Raw genomic sequence first — 22462 nt, 5'->3', positions numbered from 1 at the left:
TGCATGACCGCACAACATGTTGTGGATCGCACAAATCAGTGCCGATCGCACAACATGCTTGGGCCGCACAAGAAATGGGACACTTTGATGTTATTGGGTCGCACGTTTCATTTGTACTGGGTAATGGTTGGATCGCACAACCAAGGACGGATCGCACAATCCTTGATTGTGGGCCGGGCACCTATTGGGCTGCACATGATGACTCGCACAACACTGTTGGGCTCGCACATCTTCATTAGCCCAATCACTTGAATCGCACAATTGGGCCTTACATGTGAACTTGAATGTTATTGTTTAACGTGCTAGGTATTGTTTAGTCAGTTGCCATGATACTATGTGTATGCCATGATCCTTCCGTGTATGTAACTTACTAGTATATGTGTGAAATCTATGTGAATTACTTGAACATAGACCTGACTTGTATGGTGACCATGTTAGGACGTGGTTGACCACAATTAGCTCAAGTGACCTTCTATTTATCTGCCAAGCTAATCTAAGGTGAGTTCACACTTTCTACAGGGCATGGGATTCCCGGTGGTTTGGGAATGGGTTAAGGAACTATAAAGAAACCTGCATATTCTCCTTGGGTAGAATATGTACCTCCATCCTCCTTGGGAAGGATGACAACATTTAAACCTGCGTATTCTCCTTGGGTAGAATACGCACCTCCATCCTCCGTAGGAAGGATGACAACATATAACTTACTAGACAAAACTCTATCATGAAGTCCCTCATTTTTATATCGACTTAATCGTCGGGCCATTGGCGAACGGCTCATTAGTTAAATAGCGCTATTAGGTCAGAAAAGCCTCACACCGTGCCGCAGAGGACGGGAGTGGACTAATGTACTTGGGCACTTAGTCAATGATGATAGACATTGACGCAGGGCACATAAACATGACTAAAGTCAGTAGTTGATATGGTAACGGGTCTAGTGGTTTACAACATGGGGTAGCCCCCACGGTTTATGGTTTGGGAAACAAGGAACTGGTTAACTCATGGTTTTCGAAATAACTTATGGTTTTTGGAACAAACATTAAAATGGACAACCAACTGTGAACTCGCTCAACATTGTTGTTGATTTGTTGTTACATGCCTTGCATGTCGTTAGGTACTTACCAGGAGCTTGCACGGGAGGAGTCGTTGTGGAACATGGACAGTTGCGTGTTCATGATAAACTTATGAACTTTTAACTTATGTTTCGGATTTTGAACCTAATGCTTCCGTTGATAACTAAGACATTGTTAAATTGTGTTTGACACCAATTATATTGTTTGGTTTGGAAATTAATTATTTATTTATATTGTTCAATATGATTGGTGGCTGGATCCTAGTCAGTCATGCCCCCTGCGGTGATACCCCGCTTGTGGATTTTGGGGTTGGGGTGTGACAATTATTATGCATGATTCTATGTAGTTTCATCCGGAGTAAACTTTATCGCGAATCATATTATGAATTTTTTAAAAAGGGATATTATCAAAAATTATGCATGATTCTTTATAGTATAGTTTCTCATTGTCTGATGTAAGACCCTTAATTTATTATCAATCTTTTGTTAGTAATTAAACTAACTTTTTAAGTTAAAAGAAAATTTCCATATTATTTTATGGAGATATTGGTCATTACATAAAAAGGTTGTTTAGAACAACTGTTTAGATACATAGAGTATTTCCAAAACAATTTAGATTAAAATTTTAAACAAAGATTAAGCAAAAGTTACGGAAGCTAGACTCTTCATCGTGTTCGGTTCTTTAACGGCAGCTTGATCATCATCCAAAAGTAGTTACAAACATGCTAGTACTGAAAATTTACAATACATTAGTATTATAATACAAAAGGGAACAATTAACATGATTTGCGTTACAAAACAACAAAAAAAGAAAACTTCAGAAACTGGGTGGCGTCGGCGACACCGTGCCTTTCCTCGCGTCGGGACAAACTGTCGTAGGCAGAAAATTAAAGCGTCGACACCATCACTGCGTCGGCGACGACCTAGGAGGGCGTCAGCGACGCCGTTTACTGCACCATTTTTGCTGTTGTGTTGTTTTATTTGTCCGTTTGACCCGTTTCAAGTCTCGTACGTTAAAATACGACTCGGGACTTCCAAAAACACTTTTGTAAAAATACTTTTCCTGTTTCAAATCTTATGTTACTTCCGAAACGAAAACTTATATCAAATATGCATCACGAAAACATAATTATGCATAACTATTTAGTAGAAAATTTGACCAATTTATCCCTTAAATCAAATAAATCCAACTCCTTATGGATGGGATTTAATTTAAAATATGATGACCCATTCCGAGTTCCCTATCTCTATTATTTCGCGCTCCCATTTCCGGTGTCACACCCCCACCGATGGCGGAATCATCGGGATGTGGCATGATGCGAATAGGTTGCTCGAGAGAATCCATAACGACTAATTGTGACAATATTTAAAAGGTTCAATTTCCCATACAATCAAACAAACATCCTCACATAAGTCGAAACAAAATTCAGAAGTTCTCAAGCAACAAAAACACGACATAACAAAACTTGCAATTTAGTTTAGACGGGTTTCTAGACATACTAAACCATTTCGAGCAGTAAATCCATCAACCTGTCACATACGTTAAAATAAAACTCAATACAATAATGTAAAGGTGAGTACACAAGTTTGCATAAGTATAGTAACAAAACGTTTACGCATAACCATCATGTAACATGTAAAGGGCGAATCAAGTGAGCTATCGACAATGATACAAGCTAACCAACATGACTGCGAGTAGAGTCTGCGCGATACGTGTCCACCGTAGTGAGCACGTAAAGAAAATAAACCTTAACCACCCCTGAATAAACAGGTGTTGAGTCCAAACTATAGTACTATCGTTGCTAAGGGTGGTAGGGCAAGTCATCACTGCGTAAACATAGCAAACAAGCATTCAACTAGTCACGTATAACATGCGAGAGCGGTTAGCGTTTTAAAAGAGTTTAAGCGTTGTGTGCGTAGTGTTTTGATATAGAATGTATGTAACACCCAAAAGTGCGTTAAGCGAAAAAGGGTTCGAGTATACTTGTCACACCCCAACCAATGGCGGAAACATCAGGATGAGACGAAGTGTGAAGATTGCTCGAGACATCATAACGCTAATAATTGTGACAAGTATTTAAATAATCATTTCATTCCATTTCTAAAGAATCAATTACAAGGTTTTGAAACAAAATACAACAACATGAATAATAAAATAACACAATATGAATACAATTCTTTTTAAGTGTGTATCTAAGCATCCTACTAGATTCCATGCATTGTCAACCTCCACCTGTAACATGTTAAAATAAAGTCAATGCAAAAGCAAAGGCGAGTATACAAGTTTGATACGTACATAGCAAAAGATAAGTTTTAAACAATTCCTCATAGCAAGCATGTGATTCAAGATAAACGATAAATATGCCATGTGTCTAACATATCAAACCAAGGAAACGCAACATGCTCATGACATTACCTCAAGTTTACGGGCGGGTCGTTAATCCTATAGCGCTACATATGTCACGGTTTGGCTCCTACGAAGTTAATGATAAGTTCAACACATAAGTTTCACCCAAGTTTAAAGTATCAAGCAATCACATATACAAGCATGTTATAGGAATGTTCATGTGTTTAAGCAAAATGTTCAAGTGTAAGTTTGTTGATAGGTAAACATGTTACACCCCAAAAGTGGTAAAAGTAAAATGGGGAAATACGAGTATACTCACAAAGTTTGCATATGCTTTCCAATTATCCGAGTGTCGACGAGTGTATGAGGTTAGGAGGATGGAACACCGAGGTCACCCTATCTGGGCAAACGCAGGCGTATGAGAAATCGGAATTACGACGAAGGATTGAAATGGAAATTAGAGTAAAATTAGTTAATATAAATGTTTATATATACATATATATTTATATAGTTTAAGTAAAAAAAATAAATTAAGTCCATCGATAACATTATAGAAGTGTTGTCAAAATAAATATACGTTTATATTTATTGTTATAAAAATCATTTGAACTTCGATACGTTTTCATTAGCGGTTCGCCTATAAAGTATATATATATATTTTAATGAAAATCGGACAGAGTTTCCTCTGTTTTTGGATGATCCCAACAACTAATGTGTCGATATATTTCCAAAAATCCAATCAACAGTAAACAAAACAATATATTTATACGAGTAATATAACGAAAACGTATACATTTATACAAGTCACAAGACACGTTTAACGTACAAGTCAAGTAGCTAATGTTTCATGATTAAAACCGTAACTACATATATAAAATTAACAATGATAGTAAAAACGCGTTTGTTAAGATTTTTACCAAGTCTTGGTTCGACGGTTGACCAGCAGTTGACCGGTTGACTTTCGTTGACCGAGTTGACTGCTGTTGACTGAACCCAAAACGAAGCCTGACCCGAGCCGTCGGCTGTCGGAGCTGAACCAAAACAAACCGAGATGGAACATGAAATCTGACCCGAACGCATCTTGAACCGAAGCTAACCCATGCCGTGAAACTCGAACCAACTGAAACAAATCAGATTTAGACGACTGAACCAGTTGACCCGAGACTCGAGTGAACGAGGACCCGAACTAAGGCTGACCCGTTGACTGTCGTTCCTGTCGGCCGAGACCCACCCAACCGAGCACCATGAATCAGCATAGCTGAACCGACAAAACTGAATTAGAACGGAACTGAAACTCGATTCGAACTCGTACCTGAATCGAAACAACCCGAAGCTCGAACCACCACCGCCGTCCGTCATTGTCACCGGCGAGTGGAAGGGTTGGTCTCCGCCGCTGCTGCGCCTTTGTTCTTGGTGCGCCGCCACCTGAGTGGTGGCCGGTGGTTCAGTTATAGCACGAGAGATGAGAGAACGAGCTAGGGAGTGGTTGTCGGCTGGAGAAGAAAGGAAGACGAGGGTATGGGTGTGAGTGACAGATGGAGGAGGCTGCCATGGTTAGGATTTGCTGTTATGTTTGTGTATGTTGGCAGTAGAGCTCAAGAGAGAGGAGAAAGGAGATGAATTGCTTATGAAATCTGTGTGTGTTTGAAGGAGATGAATGTACAGAGGAGTTTGTGTGTGTATTATTGTTTATTAGTTGCAGACAACAAAAGTCGGGAGGGAACGAGATGACAGCGGCCGAAGATAAGTGAAAGGGGATTAGGGTTTAGAGTTTTCTTATAAAGGTAGGTTTAGTTAGTGGGTTGGGTTTCAGGCTAGATTTAACGAGAGTATAAAAGACTTAAGAGTCGAGTTATGTTCGATGTCAAGACTGGAGAGCAGTGGTTAGTGTGCGCGCTTGTGGGGATGGTGACCCAGGTTCGAGTCCCGCGGTCATCATTTTTGTGATGTTATTTGCCTTTTACTGTTTTTATAAGAAGTTTGCACTTTCAATAATTTACATAAATCACCCATGAACTTTGACTAGTCAAGTTATGTTGTTTTAACGAAGAAAACTAACTTCACAAATTAAATTAACTAGGTTAGTTTATACTACTAACTTTAAAATTTAACGAGACTAACTAGATTATTGTGAAAATAAACTTTTTAAATTGTAACTTAATTAATTTAATTGATTAAACAATGAAAAATTAACCATATTTATAACGAATTAAAATAAAGATAAAAGATTTCCGACGATATAACGGATTATAATTTTTGAAAGAGCCAAACTTCTAAAAAAAGATTTTAAGTCTCGATTTCTAAATTAGGAAAGTTGTGGAAACGCGGAGCGTTACAGTCTCCCCTCCTTTAGGAAATTTCGTCCCGAAATTTATTCAAGAGGAAGTCCTGAAAGGGTTTTTGGCAAACCTAAGATGACTGTTTAAAATTGAGGCTTTGGAGTTTGAGACAACGGAGAATAATTGAGGTATAAGAGTGAACGATTGATCTAATAACAATTATGAGTATAAGAACAGCATAAGAATTGGGTATACGAAAGTAGCGTGCTAAGAATGAAGTCTCGTCGAGGATAATCGGATATGTTGCATCGTGAGTTGTCTAAAGTTGTATTAGGTCTAAATAGGTCTGTAAAACACTGAATTTCTCATGACACGTTTTACGAAAGTTTGGTAACATGGTGAAAACACTTATATATAGGAAGTACCAGCGGCGTATCCACCATGTTTTTACCACATTACGTTCGTCCCGTATTCGGTGCCATGTTACGTTCCGTGTCTTACCATACACAGTAGTACACTCTATGGTTCTCATACGCCTATCACTATAATCCCGTGTGCAACCGTGATTATATTGATCGTCCCATGATTCGCATAGCTTGTACTAGTTGTGTATGAATTTGGGTAGGTACAAAAAAAAATAATAATAATAATAAGAATGTGTGCGTATAAGAGTAAAGCATGTAAGCAAATCCATGCTTAAGTATGTATAGGACCCACGTAAGCGAATCCCTCGGATTCCGCTCGCGTACGGGCACGAATGTATGAATGAAAGTATGAGCATAAATATAAGTTTAAGTATGAATATACACGTAAGTATGAGTTTAAACATAAAATGTATGAGTATGAATACAAGTATAAGTGTGAACATAAGATGTATGAGCATAGATATGAACGTGAATATATGTGTAAGACATGAAGGTTTGAGTAGGAATAGGAATAAAAGATAAGTGTATGAATATAAGTGTAAGCAAATTGTATAGAGTAAACGAAAACATAAAATGTATGATCATGAATATGAATGTAGCATAAACATGAATGTAAGTGCAACATAAATGTATAATTGTGAGTGTATGTATAAACGTAAAACGTATGCATTTTGAATCATGATTATAACATAGATGTGTATGTGTGAACATAAGTGAAGGCATAAAATGTACAAGTATGGATGTAGGAAATAATGATTTTATTTAAAGTATAATTCAAAATACATGAGTTTATGCGCGTAAAAGATTTAAAAGTTTTGAGTATGAAAGGAAAAAAAAAAGAACGAGTGACACGCGTGAAATTGTTGTGAGATATTGACTAAAACGTGTAAAATGATATGCATATATAGTTGTTTGCGCAAAACGTGAAGTTAAAATAGATTGAGTTGTCATGGAATGTAAAATCTAGTTTGTGAATGTAAGGAGAATATAAAAGAAAACATCTTTGGATTATGCGGAAGGGTACTTTGTAAAGAATGGAAATGCTATTATGGTTTTAAAAGAATTTACATAGTTGAGAATTTGTCGGTTCTTATGAAGTTTCCTTGCCCACGTGTTTTGAATTTAATTGGCGTATCGAGTGAGGTTTTGAAAAGTTCTTGGGATTAACAAGCTTGCATCATTTTTTTTAGTAACTTTTATATTAGAAAGTTTTGAAGTTTATAGATTCTTGAGAAAAAAGTTGATCCTTAGAAAAAGGAATTTGGTATACGAACTTAGTGATTGTTGAAAAATGTTTTATTGGTTTTGAAAAGGAGTTTTAGTAAATGCTTAAATAATACTGGTAATATTTTATAGGTGTATGCGAAAAATTGATTTGATTCTCAGTTAAAAATAGAAAATCTCTAGTTTAATGATATGTGAGATGAGTGTGTTGTAGTAATTACGAGGAATACGAAATTTTGTAGGCAATGGATTTATTAGATCGACTAGGTTGATAAGTAGCATTTCGTGAAATTTGAAAATTGGGGAATAAGCGTTTATGGTAAAAGCTAAAAATTTTGTGGGTGTTAGCGATATGTAAATAGATTGTAGAATAAGAAATTCGTTCATATAAACAATGCATTTTGAAATGAATGAAGATTTGTAACGATAAATGATTAGACGTAGGCATGATTGTGTTTACATATCATAGTATATTAAAAGAAGGTATTGGTAACGATCACCTAGGTAAGGGAATCACCCCAATCTGTTGGTGAGATCGTTGTAATATGAGAAAGAAAGCGAAGTTAATCGTCAAAGTAAGAAAATCACTCCTATCTCGATGATATGTCTCCACTCGTTGTTACAAAAGTGTAAATAAAATTACGTGAAAATATGCATGCAAATAATGTATGATCGCATGAAAAGTAATAGCATAATCCATGCGCAAAAGTGAAATCTCAAAAATGGTTCAAAATTGACAAAAGATCGAAAATAATAAAGCGTGAGTTTGATAAAAGAAACTTGGATGGTTCCAAAATGGAACGTTGACTAACCAAAGTGGTCGAAGAGCCTTTTGAATTTGAGAGCATGCTTTGGCCTAATAGGTGAAATACTCTCGCCGACATGTCGGTTAACGGTATTTACCCTTCCGGTTATTACATTTTCCAATTCAATCGACAATTCGAGACTTGGCGGGATTTATAAAAAAAAATCAAGGAGTGGAACTAGTCGACAAGGTGCGGGTTTCACCCCTAACTTGGCGATTTCGTATCCTAAGTGTGGTTGGTACTCGTCGGGTCAAAATTTAATTTCAAAACTTTGACGAGGGTCCACTAGAATTTAAAATTTGAAATTTCCATTAAGATGTGGATTTCACTCCTAACTTAATGGTGAATTTCATGCAAAAATAGAATCGAGCTAGATGAGAGTCGTTTACCAAATTGTGGGTTTTACGCCTATTTTGATAAACTCGTCTCGTTTGTGTAATATGAGTGTTGTCAGATTCAGAATAATCGAGTAAAATGTATGAGGGAAAGAGTATGTTAAAGGAATAAACAAACAAATATAAACGCACAATGAAGCATATCAAGAATAGCACATAATGGGTGGGACAATAAAACATGTATTAGCACATAATAAAGCAAGTATAGCATGTCAAGTGTTAACACATAAGCGACATATATGCTTAAAAGATCAAAAGAGAATAAATAAGAGCAAATAAGGTAGCATGCAAGTAGTTTCAAGTAAAACATAAGAATAAAGCTCTAAAACTATAGACTAGGCTAAAGCATTCCTACTTTTCCTAATTCCCTATAGTTATGGCTCTGATACCAATCTGTCACACCCCAACCAATGGCGGAAACATCGGGATGAGACGAAATGTGAAGATTGCTCGAGACATCATAACGCTAATAATTGTGACAAGTATTTAAATAATCATTTCATTCCATTTCTAAAGAATCAATTACAAGGTTTTGAAACAAAATACAACAACATGAATAATAAAATAACACAATATGAATACAATTCTTTTTAAGTGTGTATCTAAGCATCCTACTAGATTCCATGCATTGTCAACCTCCACCTGTAACATGTTAAAATAAAGTCAATGCAAAAGCAAAGGCGAGTATACAAGTTTGATACGTACATAGCAAAAGATAAGTTTTAAACAATTCCTCATAGCAAGCATGTGATTCAAGATAAACGATAAATATGGCATGTGTCTAACATATCAAACCAAGGAAACGCAACATGCTCATGACATTACCTCAAGTTTACGGGCGGGTCGTTAATCCTATAGCGCTACATATGTCACGGTTTGGCTCGTACGAAGTTAATGATAAGTTCAACACATAAGTTTCACCCAAGTTTAAAGTATCAAGCAATCACGTATACAAGCATGTTATAGGAATGTTCATGTGTTTAAGCAAAATGTTCAAGTGTAAGTTTGTTGATAGGTAAACATGTTACACCCCAAAAGTGGTAAAAGTAAAATGGGGAAATACGAGTATACTCACAAAGTTTGCATATGCTTTCCGATTATCCGAGTGTCGACGAGTGTATGAGGTTAGGAGGATGGAACACCGAGGTCACCCTATCTGGGCAAACGCAGGCGTATGAGAAATCGGAATTACGACGAAGGACTGAAATGGAAATTAGAGTAAAATTAGTTAATATATATGTTGATATATACATATATATTTATATAGTTTAAGTAAAAAAAACTAAATTAAGTCCATCGATAACTTTATAGAAGTGTTGTCAAAATAAATATACGTTTATATTTATTGTTATAAAAATCATTTGAACTTCGATACGTTTTCATTAGCGGTTCGCCTATAAAGTATATATATATTTTAATGAAAATCGGACAGAGTTTCCTCTGTTTTTGGATGATCCCGACAACTAATGTGTCGATATATTTCCAAAAATCCAATCAACAGTAAACGAAACAATATATTTATACGAGTTATATAACGAAAACGTATACATTTATACAAGTTACAAGACACGTTTAACGTACAAGTCAAGTAGCTAATGTTTCATGATTAAAACCGTAACTACATATATAAAATTAATAATGATAGTAAAAACGCGTTTGTTAAGATTTTTACCAAGTCTTGGTTCGACGGTTGACCAGCAGTTGACCGGTTGACTTTCGTTGACCGAGTTGACTGCTGTTGACTGAACCCAAAACGAAGCCTGACCCGAGCCGTCGGCTGTCGGAGCTGAACCAAAACAAACCGAGATGGAACATGAAATCTGACCCGAACGCATCTTGAACCGAAGCTAACCCGTGCCGTGAAACTCGAACCAACTGAAACAAATCGGATTTAGACGACTGAACCAGTTGACCTGAGACTCGAGTGAACGAGGACCCGAACTAAGGCTGACCCGTTGACTGTCGTTCCTGTCGGCCGAGACCCACCCAACTGAGCACCATGAATCAGCATAGCTGAACCGACAAAACTGAATTAGAACGGAACTGAAACTCGATTGGAACTCGTACCTGAATCGAAACAACCCGAAGCTCGAACCACCACCGCCGTCCGTCATTGTCGCCGGCGAGTGGAAGGGTCGGTCTCCGCTGCTGCTGCGCCTTTGTTCTTGGTGCGCCGCCACCTGAGTGGTGGCCGGTGGTTCAGTTATAGCACGAGAGGCGAGAGAACGAGCTAGGGGGTGGTTGTCGGCTGGAGAAGAAAGGAAGACGAGGGTGTGGGTGTGAGTGACAGATGGAGGAGGCTGCCATGGTTAGGATTTGCTGTTATGTTTGTGTATGTTGGCAGTGGAGCTCAAGAGAGAGGAGAAAGGAGATGAATTGCTTGTGAAATCTGTGTGTGTTTGAAGGAGATGAATGTACAGAGGAGTTTGTGTGTGTATTGTTGTTTATAAGTTGCAGGCAACAAAAGTCAGGAGGGAACGAGATAACAGCGGCTGAAGATAAGTGAAAGGGGATTAGGGTTTAGAGTTTTCTTATAAAGGTAGGTTTAGTTAGTGGGTTGGGTTTCAGGCTAGATTTAACGAGAGTATAAAAGACTTAAGAGTCGATTTATGTTCGATGTCAAGACTGGAGAGCAGTGGTTAGTGTGCGCGCTTGTGGGGATGGTGACCCGGGTTCGAGTCCCGCGGTCATCATTTTTGTGATGTTATTTGCCTTTTGCTGTTTTTATAAGAAGTTTACACTTTCAATAATTTACATAAATCACCCATGAACTTTGACTAGTCAAGTTATGTTGTTTTAACGAAGAAAACTAACTTTACAAATTAAATTAACTAGGTTAGTTTATGCTACTAACTTTAAAATTTAACGAGACTAACTAGATTATTGTGAAAATAAACTTTTTAAATTGTAACTTAATTAATTTAATTGATTAAACAATGAAAAATTAACCATATTTATAACGAATTAAAATAAAGATAAAAGATTTCCGACGATATAACGGATTATAATTTTTGAAAGAGCCAAACTTCTAAAAAAAGATTTTTAAGTCTCGATTTCTAAATTAGGAAAGTTGTGGAAACGCGGAGCGTTACAATATTCACAATGCGTGCTTAACAGTTAAACACGATCTGGATGGAGTCAAGAGAGCACCGGATCAGCCTGCGTACGGGAACAAAAGTGCATAAGTCTTCCAAAGTGCTGAAACGGTCGAGTTGAAGTATCGAGTGGGAAACAGAGGCTTCGTACGAAGGGATGCTTCATACAAGTGTTGCTTCCGTGACCAAAATCGAGTGTTCTTCGCGTCTTTCTTCGGGAAATCGAGCGTTTATCCCTCCAGCCTCAAGCTACTGATTAAAGTTAGAGCCGGAGAGGTCTTTTGAGCTGTTCAGTCACATGCGGGAACATGGGCTGGGCTGTCGAAGCTGGTGCCTTCGTACGAAGCCGGGCTTTGTACAAGCCAGTCCGGCTCGCGTAAATGGCTGTTTTTGGCGTTCGGAACTGTGTTTTCACCTAAATCAGATGTATTTTTTAGTCCTTTTCATGACGGTTTCGACACCACTTCGTCCCACTATCCAGTGAACGAAACATATGTCGGTTTTGGTCTGTTTTAGTGTAAAAATCGAGTTTAAAACAGTTTTTCTTGGATTAAACACCTGGTGAGTGCGAAATCATCATATCTCTAACTTGGGGAGCCGAAGCTAAGCCCAATACACTCGTTTAAGTGTAGATCCATAGAAAAATCAGAAGTTTTGATGAAAAAGATGAAGGTTTTTGTAAAAACAGAGAAGTTTAGATGAAATCGGAGATAAACTCGTGGAAAAATGTTGTGGAAATCATTGTGTTTTGTGTAAAAATGGTAGATCTTACCTGGAAATAGAGAGGAGACAAGTAAGGAGTGCTTTTGAGTGATATAGCAGCAAGTTGCAAATGAAAAAGTGAGGTGGGTATTTATAGAGAGAGTTGGTAGTTCTGTACGAAGGGCCTGCTTTCGTATGAAGCCAGTGGCTTCGTACGAGGGGACCAGTTTGGTGTGGAAAATTCTCGTTTCGCGTGCTGGATGTTCGTTTGGTGCATTTGGTTGCGTTAGTTAGTTCGAGTACCTTAAGTATTTTAGCGAGATATTAAGTGTCGTGTTGCGTTGCGTTACGTTTTAGCGAGATCAATCGAGTTGCGAGTGTGAGCGTTTAAGCGTTTTAAGCGATGTGTTGATACTCGCTTAATATAAATATTTAATATTTAAACACACAAATAATACAAACAATATAAATAAAATCCGCGTTTTGAGTTCTCGTTGAGTTTGTGTTGCGATGAGCGTTTAAGTAATATGCGTTTAAAGGCGATGAATAGGCGATATAAAGTGCATTTAAAATGTAGTTAACCCTTGTTAATCATCGAATCTCATAGTACAAGTGTTTACGAATGAAATAACGATAAAACAGGAACAACCAAAAAGTCGAGTTATTATATCCGGTTTGAGCTTTTAAAACATTTGACCCAATAGTAATCCAAGTGCATAAACTTAGACTACTTATGAAAGTTATTACTTGGGATTTCACATGTCCCTTCTACCCATTAACGGGTTCACTATTTACGACTCTCACGCTCTCATTACCGGTTCACGCGTTTAATCAAATACTACCTTTCACCCGGGCTTAACATTCATGGATAGAGTGCTCCCGTTACCTGGTTTGCACCTAACTTTAATTGACCCGTTTGATTTACTCTTATGAAATCTATCATTACAAGTAAACCAAACTCACAAACCTTCAATTTCCACTTAACAATGATTGACAACAACAAAAGATTATCCATAATAATAACGAAGCTTATAGCCGCGTACCTTAAAGTTTTCCTTTCAAACACGTGTCCGTCCCGGCTTGGCCACTTGATGCTTCACCCAAATTGCCTATGGAGTTCAATCCGATTTATCCTTTAGAACTCATAATACAAGATATCACACGCAATTGTCAAAATTGTCATTTACGTGATTCTTTCATACTTTTCAACAATCCAAGATCACTTAGGCATTACGTCGAGCATCTTGTGGGCAAGATTTTTATTCTACATTTATCAAGTTCTTGATTTAGCTGTTAACCATGTATTCGCATCTTTTCAAGCCTCTATGTCTAGTATGTGTGATTAACACCTAGAATTCAACATATTAACATCAAATTCTACCATTTCACTATCACAATTTAAGTGTTCATCATATTTATCAAAACCCATTTAACACAAGCATGGTTAATCATTCAAACACTTAAATTATGGCATTTGATCACTAATTTCTCATCTAAGGTTTGTTCCTAGACTTGTATACATTTCGATTCCTGCCATAACATCTACAATTCATACTTGAATTGCAACTAGTGATGTTCATCAAATTTCATAACATCACCAAATATCAAAACTTTTACATACCTTATGATCTCCTAGCTTGGGTGATCACTAATTTAGTTCATGCATTGATTTTAGGCCCGATTTCCCTTTTGATTTTGAAGAATTGGTGATTTTAGGGCTTGAGAAGTTTCCCTGTTTGTTTCTCTGATCTTGGTGACCAAAACACACACATCAGTGTGTGTTTTGTGTGTTGTGTTTTATATTTTCTTTTTATTACAATTAGTTTCTAAATTGTTCATTTCAGCCCTCCATGTTTTGTACATTATAAAAAGGGTATTTTTTTTTCAAATGTTCTATTGTTTATTAACATACAACTAACCAAGTTAAGTTTATAATAGTATTCGTATACCTAACATTAACCATAAGGTAAATATTAATGTTAAATATAGTTATTTTTAGGGGTGTTACATCTGATGCCATTGGTCAGTCCGAAGTTAAGAACCAGGCCACATCTTGGTTATACCAGTCTAGTTAAACCGGCCGGACCGGTCAGTCCAGTCCGGTTTTCAAAACGTTAGATACAACCTTGTTGACCTTTATAGGTTTTACTCCTAACTTTGAACTGGGATGATTAAGTGCACATCATTTTGTTTTGTAGGAAAAGAAGATACCACTCATGTTCGAATCTCATGATCACTATCTTGGTTCTTTTGCTGAACCTTTACTAGAGAACACCCTTGTTGAGTTGGCTTTTTCTATGGAGATCATGCATACATATCCATGAGTTGGAGCTTTATCTTTAAGCAACACTAATCATAATGGTCATGTTGATGTTGTCCTTTATTATTGGAAAAAATAGAGCATTTGGGTAGAGAACCTTACTGAACATTGCCTAATTTTGTGTTTATTTTAGTGGAGGGGAAACCACAATTTGTTTCTGATTTGAAGCATATATCATGGCCTCTTTCAGAATTTCAAGAAATTTATCTGAATAAGGGGGCACTTGTGAGTTTGGATCTCTTTCCTCTCACCACCTTTAAGTCACATAAGAAGTGTTCGTCATTTAGTTAATGAATATAACTACCAAAAAAAATAATATAGAAACCAATGCATATGAGTACAAATATGAATATAAATGAAGAGATTCTTTACATTGATAATATTTGATCACATCATTATAAATGTTGTTTCCAAGCGAAAGAGGATTGTGAGCTATGTGTCTTGGATTACGAAGCTGTTGAGCAACAAGTTTTTAATGTTCTAAACAAGTCTCAACATGAGGTAATCAATGCATCCTTAATTAAAACAAAGTGCTTGCACAAGTCTCATGTGGACTTAATATGGTGGACTCAACTTCTTTCAGTTGTGTAACTTCATCTACAACCAAGAATTAAAAAGGCGTATATTTAAAGAGTATGCAAATTGTAGGAATGAGATGTTGTACACATTATAAGATAGGTTCTTTCGTAATAGTTTTCCTCTAGAAGATCAAGCCCTTCAAGAGACAGTTGCAGTTTTTCTATAGCATATAAAGGTTAATTTTTCGATACGCGCAATATTTCTTATCACGCCATATTATTTTTGAAGGAATGATAAAAACAACTTAATATGCTTAGACTGGATTTCATATATTCTCGAGTCTCTTTTTCAATGAAACTTGTTAATACATGAGTAAGTAATAAACATATATACTTGCTTGGTGTTCTCTCCAACAAAGCAAATTGGTGAGTTTTCTTATGAAAGTAACCCCTTCTAAAGAGGAAGATCTTTAAGTAACTCCCTCATGTATGCTATCCAACGCATCCAACATGTATTTGATCCAAGGCACTCAACAAGCTACTCAACCCGATTAAGTAAATTTCTTGAATATCTACCCCTACACCAAGCCTCTCCCTTGTGCCAAACAATAGCTCGTCTTCTACCAAAACATTGGTAGAATTTTTTTTACCAAGTTCAACATATATGATGCGACTTCTCTTATTACAAAATTGGTCGGAGCACAAAGCAGTGTCCTACACTTCAGTTTTAGTATGGAAATCAATAAAACATTAACCTTCTTAGAATACCCGTTGAATGGAAAATTTGGGAGAAGCTTGTTTGGCCGTTTGAGTTTACTAGGGCATCCTAATAAGTTGTTGAATGTCCAGTACCGAATGCATACTTCCATTAATCTTTTCCCAACCTTGAATTTTATGATAATCTGATCACGGTATGTTAAAGATGAAAGTTATCAAAAGTGTTATCTATATAGACGAATGTTTAGCTCGTATTCATTTATAAATGTTACTGGTAGGAGAGAGGAAAAGGATGATGACGGACGAAACCGAATGAATATGGCCAAGTTGGCAGTTGTGGTTACATTGTTATAATTCCCCATCAAGGTGTGCTAGTTGATTATATTTCTTCATTTACACCTATATCATATGTTTTAAAATTATATTTCCTTTTTCTTTTTGGATTTCTTTTGTGTATGTTGGTTAGTTATCCCTAAGCATTTGGTACCGTACCTATCGTTTTTGGTACTAGTACCCATTATTCGAGACCGGTATCTGTTTTTTGGTTTATTTACCTTCAAATGCCGGTACGGTACTGTACCATACCGATAATTTCAAATATTTCCCGTTTTTCAGGACCAGTACCTTTGGTACCTGTACAAAGCTCATCCCTAGTTAGTTATGCCTATAATCTTACTTTTTTTTTGTTGTGGGTCTAAAAACCTCTACGATTTTACTTGGGAACATATTAAAGTACAAGTAAAATAAATATTTCGGTTAAAATGGAGTAATTAACATAACTACATCTTATATCATTTGAAAAACTCTATATGCATCTTGTTCTTCTTACCTCGTTTCAGGTTAAAGTTGTTGTAATGTTTGTTTTCAGTGAGCTCAAATGTTTAACATAAGTTTACGTGTAATCATTATTATTTTAAGTATGACCTTGTCTTTCACATTTGCAGCATGGCAGAGCTCTAACAATAAGCTTACTATTAGTGTGGTATCTCCCTATGCGGCCAAGTTCTTAACATTCAGGAAAAGGTAGCTCGGTATGAGAATCGTGAATGATTTTCAATTTAGGTGAAAACAATTGATGGATTTCAAGGTGGGGAAGCAAATATTATTATTTTATCAACTCTGCAATCTAATAACCATTAGTTTGTTGGCATCTTATTTAGTCATTAACATTGCATTGACTAGAGCATGGTATGCAATACCATAGTTGTCTTTACAGATAACATTTTGTTTTTATTTTTTTAGAAAAAAAAGTATGCAGACTTTTGTACATGTATGTATTTTCTTCTATTTGTTATCTAGGCACTGTCTTTGAATCTTGGTGATGGAAGAACCCTTAAAAGTAATGAATCTGTGTGGAAAAAAATTGGTTGATGACCTACAAAAACGTGGTTATTTATTTCATGTTGCAACTGACACTAATTTGCAGACAGCCATTAGAGATGCAAAAAAAAAAAAAGAGCTAAAGCATACGAAGATCTAGTAAGCAGGAATAACATGCTTTTCAAGCTTGTCCCTCCTTTGAATATTAATTTTTTATAGCCAAAATATGTTATCATGTAATTTCTACTTAATTGAATTGTGACATAAAATTGGTGTTTAGTGAAGATTTCAGAGATCGTTCAAAAGTGCTCACAATGATCTCTTAAAGAAAATGGTTCTACTACTCTTATCAAAACTTGCAGGGGCTGGTGGCTCGATAAGATCCTAGTGTAACCTCATTGTGTCAAAATTCTTCACATGTATTGAAAAATGTTAAGGTTGAAAGGCCTATGTGATCTGCACAACTGACATCATCAAAGACTCATGCTACACACAAATGTTAAAAGTATAAGACATATTTTTTACATTTAGAAGAGTTTCAAAGATTACGAAGTCGACTTGAGAAAGTCTTTGCTTCTTACACATAAAATTTCTATTTACAAAAACACATTTAAAGGGTATCATGTATGCTTATTTACGGTCTAAGCAGTTAAAAATGGTTGGCAAAATAAAGCAAATCTACTACTTAAAATGAAGTGGGTGGATATTAAGCAGTGTTTTGAAAACTGGACTGGACCGTCTGGTTGGACCGAGAACCGGGAGTCGGGTTGGTCCGGTTCACCCTATCAGACCCATTTTGAGTCGAACCGACTGGTTGGACCGGGAATTGGCGATTGTACCGGAAAATCGGGGTGGTTGGACCGTTTTTTTAGTGGTTGAACCTGATTTTTATTAAAAAATTTCAATTTTACGCTATTTATTTTTATAATATTTACGACATCACCCGGTTCATTACATTCGGTTCTACCGGTCCGACTAGTGGACCGGTAAAAAGACCCATTCGACGTTCGATCCGGTTATGAAAACATTGATATTAAGCAAGCAAAAACTATATATTTACTTTGTGCATAAAAGTTATAAAACCATTCAGATAGATTTGCTTTGTTCAAAAATTAATCCTAATTCACATACTAGTTGTTTATAACATTTTCTTTAGTAGTTAGGAAAGCAAAAAAGAAACAGGTTCTAAACCCATAATTTTGCCAATCTAGTTTTGCACCACTAATGTCATGCGTAACTACATAATGTGTGGATTATGTGGTGTTTAGGAAGCTACAAGTTCCTTTGAGTTGGCCGGCGTCCTAAGAAATCATTCAATTTAACAATCTAAGTGGATGAGGTGAGGGTGATGATGAAGGTATTACATATGTTGAAATCGACTTTCTAAACATTAGGGGAAATTCATCAAATCCATAATCAAAATGCGACTTCATGTTATGAAACATGTGGTCTTAAAATGAAAATGAAGATGAATTATAAATAAATCAATTGCACATATGTGATATGTATTTTCAAGTATAGTACATGAAAAACTAGAACCTCACTTATTATCATTTTGTACGTTTAATTTGCAACCGTAGATTACCAAAACCCAAATCATCAAGAATAACGTAAATTGACGAATCAAAATCAAAATTACATAATAACGAAACTACTTTTGAAATGCGTAATTTACTATACACGTTATATGATTAACTTATTTATACAAAAACGTTGGTGTACTTCATTGCAACCATAAATGGTTTAATTTTAATCTTTTAATTAATCTTCTAAGTATTCATCAACTTTCTGGGTATTTGATCACACCTACCACTGGACTTTTAGCATAGTGATACCAAAGTGTGTACAGTAGTGTCCCTTCTCATGAAGTTGAAGATTCTAGTCATATAGTAAACATAGTGTAGATTATGAGTATGATAAGATTGGGGGTGTATAAATTGTTCTAAAAATAAAATAGAAAAAATAAATTTTACCCCGCTTTTTTAAACAGGAGAGACACCGGACGGAGGTTAGCTACCAGAGAGGGAGGAAAGGTGATTATGGTCCGATGAAAACTACAACCACATTCTTTGTGTCTAATCTTCCGAGGAGTGTGTCTCGTTCCCTATTGAGGAAGGCGTTTATGCCCCATGGAGTCGTAAAAGACGTTTATGTGGCCAAGAAACGAGATAAGTGGGGAAACTATTTCGGATTTGTAAGATTAGAAGGTGTCTCAAACTTTGAAATGGTGTTAAAGGGTATGAACGAGATTAAGATTTACGAGGCCAAGTTGTATGTGACCATAGCTAAGTTCGATAAAGATCATAAAAGGTTCGTGCAGAATCCTCCGGCAACTACTGCTCGTTATGTGCCGGTAAGTAGAAAGCCCCAAACGGTCCCGACGCACCGGATAGACAGGCCGTACACTTGGTTAGGCCCAACGTTCAGCGAAATGCTGGCCAGCACGTCAAAGACTGAGGCGGTAAAGAATAAGGAATTGGAGTATAACGAGCGAGCTGCACTGTACCCTGACCATAGTATGTTGAGGTCAGCGGTTGTTGTGACGGTTAGTTTGGAATCAATAAAGGAGATTAGAAGCATGCTTGATTCTGGTGGTTATACGGAGAGTGCGGTAAGCTACATCGATGGCTTAAGCTTTCTGATTACTTTTCGGGAAAAAAAGGGATGCACTTGACTTCATAAGGGAGAAAAAAAGCTCTGGAGAAACGTTTTTTCAAAGGTAGAATTATGGGAAGGCCAAGACACGGGTTCCAGTCGGATTACATGGATAACGATACTAGGGGCACCACTTCAAATCCGGGTAGACAAATTGTTCGATGAAATTGGGGGTCTATCCGGGAAGGTCATTCGGGGTTCAGACTTCATCTGGTCGTTCCCGGACAACTCTAAAGCAAGGTGTTGTGTGCTCACCGATATCCAAAAGTGTGAGTGCAATATGTCTATCACTTCCGTCAATCACGTATCATAGCTTAATCAGATGAGACAAGACTGGTGCTGAAGAGAGCAAAACATAAAGATCATGTGTGATGAAGCAGCTTCGTACGAAGGGAGTATTATGCAGCTTCGTACAAAGGGATAGTTCACTTCGTACGAATAGGAGCTCATGGCTTCGTACGAAGGCACTGTTGCATATATATGTGTGTGTAGGGTCTTGTTCATTTGTAACTTATAATTACTTCTGTGTGTCTGATCCACACACGTACTTGGATTCCGCACAAGATACGTGTTCATCGCATTCATCGGTCAAGGAATCGATCATCAGAGCGAATCCACATAGAGCATATTGATGAAGAGGTTGTGATCCATTGGGAAGGAAAACTATACCCGGTTTGGTTTTCAGAACAAGAATTCGACAACAACATGTTGCCTCTAGCTGACTTATCTGTGTTGAACCCTGCAACAGACACAAAATCGGTAGAATCAGTCTCCCAAGAAAATATGGAGTTGGAGGATGGTGAATTCCGTCAAGACACGATTGAGCCTAACCGGAATGATTCGCCGGCGGTACAAACAATGGTTGGTTCTCAAGAGGTAGACGAAGGGTTGGGTGGTTCTCAACATTTGCATGAAAATTCCAATTGTTTGCATGGGGAGAAGGACAATGAAACTGGTAGGGCACAATCTCCAATACCGGCGCAATCGTTACCAACGGCTGGGGAAAGCACGTGGGGTGGGGACAATATGATGAGTCCTTTCAAAGTTGGGCTTAAATCTGATTTGGGCCGGGCCCAAGGCACCAAGTCTCGTAAAAGGCCAAGGTTTCACGGTAGCCCATCTCTATCTGGGCCTGTTGAATAGTTGAATAGTCTAAGAAGACCCAACACTCTTGTAACCTGGAGAGTTCTGGACATTCAATTGACTTAAATTGTCCCTTGGAAAATAAAGAAATATCCCAGGTTCAAGACACACATGGTGCTCTGCAACGATCCACCGGTGACCCTGAGTTCGTGGGGACTGCTATTATCGAAGACTACAGAGATCTTGTTGGTCCGAATAAGGATCATATCCCATCGTTTTGGCAATATGCTAGTCGAATCATTCATGTTCAATCCAGTGTTAGGGACATCTGATTTGGTAATGAATCATGTGAAATTATCTTTATTTTATCTAATACAATACCATATAAATATATATTAATTTCTAAAAATCAGACACTTAAAAAAGAAAAGAAAAATACGTTTGGGAATTTAATCTTTTTATAATATTACAATATTCATCAAATGTTTAAAAGTACTCTTAAATCTAAATTCTAAGAATAAAAGAAAACAAATTAAATATGACACGTTACCACTTCTATATGGAATTTAGAAAGGTAGTTCTGGGTTTGGTTTTTCAAATGTGAAATGGCATAATATTATTACTTTGTTTTCCAATCAATTGTTAGGTTTATTTATATGACTTTGACGATAAATCATAAAAGTGATTTAATTATTATTCGCGTATAATCTTCTATACTATATAATAAAAGAAACCATTTTTGGGACACTTGTCATCATATTAGGCCATATTTTATAGATAAGTATTATTTTAGTTTAATATTTTCTAATTAATTATAGATAATTCTCCTACTAAATATCATTTAGTTTAATTTTTTATGGATAATTATTATTTAGTTTAATCTTCTTCTCATTTATTTATTTAACTAATAGAGTAAATTACGATTTTGGCCGCTGTGGTTATAGCACTTTTACTCTTTTAGGCCAAAAAGAATTTTTAACATATGAGCCCCAACGTCTTTTTTGTAATCTTTTTGGCCCCTAACGTCTTTTTTCTAACCCTTTTAGTCCCTAACATTTATTGGATGGGGTTAGTGTTAGGGGCTAAAAGGGTTAGAAAAAAAAACGTTGGGGACTCACATGTTAAGAAATTATGGATAAAGTTCCATAAATTATCTTATTATTTATATATATTAATTACTAGGTTAGAAATTTTATCTTAATAATTAAAACAAATATCGAGTATTTTCATAATGAGGGTGGAGGGAACAATTTTCTTCTTATATTAATTACTAGATTAGAAATTATATCTTAATAACTGAAACAAATATCGAGCATTTTCATAACGAGGGGGGAGGGAACGATTTTCTTGCTTAACAAATAATTTATTTATTTAATATATTTAAAATACAAGAAAAATAATAACTACATTTATCATACTAATAAATTTATCCAAAAACAACCATCTTTTTAAGATGCAACTCAAGTCGATGTGTTTAAATTTTAAAGTTATATAACTTAATAATTAC

Source organism: Helianthus annuus, chromosome 8, assembly GCF_002127325.2.
Source record: "Helianthus annuus cultivar XRQ/B chromosome 8, HanXRQr2.0-SUNRISE, whole genome shotgun sequence".
NCBI classification, from domain to species: domain Eukaryota; kingdom Viridiplantae; phylum Streptophyta; class Magnoliopsida; order Asterales; family Asteraceae; genus Helianthus; species Helianthus annuus.
Note: the sequence above shows the minus strand (reverse complement) of the source record.